Consider the following 2500-nt stretch of genomic DNA (forward strand, 5'->3'; position numbering starts at 1 on the left):
TGATGACTGTGGTTTCAACCAATAGCCCAGCTGAGAGGAGTGGAGATGGATGTACCTGGTCATTCTGTGCAGTGTGTAACTGGCTGTAGACGTGTGTGTGTGTGTGTGTGTGTGTGTGTGTGTGTGTGTGTGTGCCCCCACTGGTAATTACAGATCAGTCAGAGCTGGGAGCAACTAATTTGTTCTGATGTGAAGGAGACCTTTAGAACAGAAGCTGTTTTACTAACTGTGTGTGTGGGGGGGGGGGGGGGGGGGGGGGGGGGGTGGTGATGAGTTGATTAGGCCCTGGTTAGTCTTGTATTTAAGGAATGTGCAGAAATGCAGATGTTGTAGGGATGATGATGGACTAATATAAATACGTGTGTGTGTGTGTGTGTGTGTCAGCCTCTGCTCCTGAGTTTGTTTTAGACTTCAGCGCACGCTTTTCCATTTGCTGCTGGCTCGTCTCCAGCGATGCTATCTGAGTGCGTGCGTACACACCGCCCAAAGGTTACACGAGTTCATTTCTCCCCAGATTGCATCTCATATCTCCCATGAAGCAATTTTCCCATAAAACACAGATAATACAAACCTGCTCGCCACAAAAAGCCTCCCGTCCAGCAAGCCAAGATAATGAATGATGCTGCAGAAGGGGGAATATTCCAGAGCTGCATCCTCCCAAGGCTCACAGAAGTCGCTCTGAGACGAGTAGTGTGTGTGTGTGTGTGTGTGTGTATGTGTATGGCTGAGCGGATAAGATGGTGTGATCTCATCTGAGCAGTCCATCTCTCTGACAGGTCTGGGTACAGGCCCTCAGTGCGTGCGCACACACATGTTGATGAGCCCTGACCACTCCCTGCTCAGAAGAGCGATTGCTGTCTGAGTTTGCTGTTTGTGTCTTTTTGTGTGAGTGTGTGTGTGTGTTTTTGAATGTGTGTGTCCAGGTTTGTGGGTCTCTCAATCACATCTGAATTTCCTGAATATGAAAGTTGCCATTTTCTTAATATAGGACGGATGAAGTAGCAGCATTTTCAGCCTCAAAAAAGAATGTGTGCGTGTTGAAGGAAGCTTCTTTGCTGTTGTGCATGTGGACAGGAGGACCCATGTCTCAGTCTGCTAATCCCTTCATCTATACTTCCACTGGCATGGCATTCCCTGTCTCACCAGATCGTATCCTCACACCTCCTTTCCTCTTTGCTTCCTAATGGCCCTCGGAGATTACGTTAACTGAAAACAGTGTTATTAATATTGATATTTTACATCTCCCTTGTTGTTATTCGTCTAAGCCCAAATGAGACATCAGGGAGTGTTAAGAGAGCAGGCCCAGGATTCCTGGGTAATTGCCGGGTTATTGTCAGGAGGGCACACAGACGTGCAGGGAGGGAGGGAGAGGGGGAGGAGAGGTGGTGGTATGATGAGGGGCCTGTAAAGTGGGACTTTAAACTCTCCGCAATGCCCAAAAGACACCCAAGAGACCTCAAACCCCTGTTGCCGAAGGAGAGAGAGGAAGGAGGTGAGAGAGAGGGGGAGGGGGGGGGGCGACAGGCGGGGAGACGACAGGCGGGGAGACGAGGACTGTAGACGGATGGTTTGGAGCTGCCAGCCTATATCTCATGAGCTCAGTCTGGATAGATGTTGCGCTGTGAAAGGTGAACATGTGTTTTTTTCTTCTACTAGTGAGCCTTGGGAAACCGCTGTACTGCAGCACAGCAGCAGTAATTTAAATGCGTTTGATCAGAACCCATGTGGTTACATTCATTGAAATGCCTGGCTAAGGTTTTTGAACGTGTCTAGTTCTTGGAACCTTTCGGCGAAAACCGCCACTTTGAATCCAGAATAGGTCTTTGGAGTGAGTCGTGTAGATACGATGAGTTTTTGAAATTGGGGTCTGCAAGGACGGAGTCACAGGGGAAGAAATGAGAACCACGCCTTCTGAGAGAAAGAAAGCCCCTGGCTTCTTTGGATGGCACACACATCGCACCTGGAAGGTCTGTTTTTGACTGCTCACAAAGTAAGAATCTCTTACAGTAGCATTATGATAACCTTAATTGGCTTAAATGACAATATGTCAAGCTTAGGAACGTTAATTAGCTTGAGACGGTTGAGTTGGTTTGAGTTAGCAAACACTAGCCATCACGATTTGGATGAGGTGTTATTTGGCGTTATTTCCAAGGAGTCGAATGTCAGCTAGTATACTTGTTCTTCTAAATTCCTATTGTATAAAATGACTGACCTTAGGGCTTTGGGACCCCTCGTTGAGCTCGTTGGCCAAAGTGCCAACTGAACGTTAATGTTAGCCCCTGATGGTTTTGGAACATGAGACTAATTCATAAGACAACCATGTAGACAATTAGCTAAAGTGGACCTACATTGCTTATGATTGAGTTAATGAGTTAAACTGAACGCTTGTTACAGTAGCCTAATGATGTCTCTCGAGAGGAGGGCGAAAGGCCATACTGGCTGAAGACATCAGCAACGTCATATCTTAGCCCTGTCTTTTAATTGACCAAACCGCAGTTGC

General features: G+C 47.2%; 1 protein-coding gene across 5 annotated transcripts in view; it reads left to right on the forward strand.

Annotated features, from left to right (window-relative positions):
• Nucleotides 1-2500, forward strand: part of LOC105911673 (protein diaphanous homolog 3) — a 250044-nt gene that overhangs the window by 129940 nt on the left and 117604 nt on the right. The gene's annotated exons all lie outside the window — the stretch shown is intronic.

Source organism: Clupea harengus, chromosome 21 (assembly GCF_900700415.2).
Source record: "Clupea harengus chromosome 21, Ch_v2.0.2, whole genome shotgun sequence".
Lineage (NCBI taxonomy): Eukaryota > Metazoa > Chordata > Actinopteri > Clupeiformes > Clupeidae > Clupea > Clupea harengus.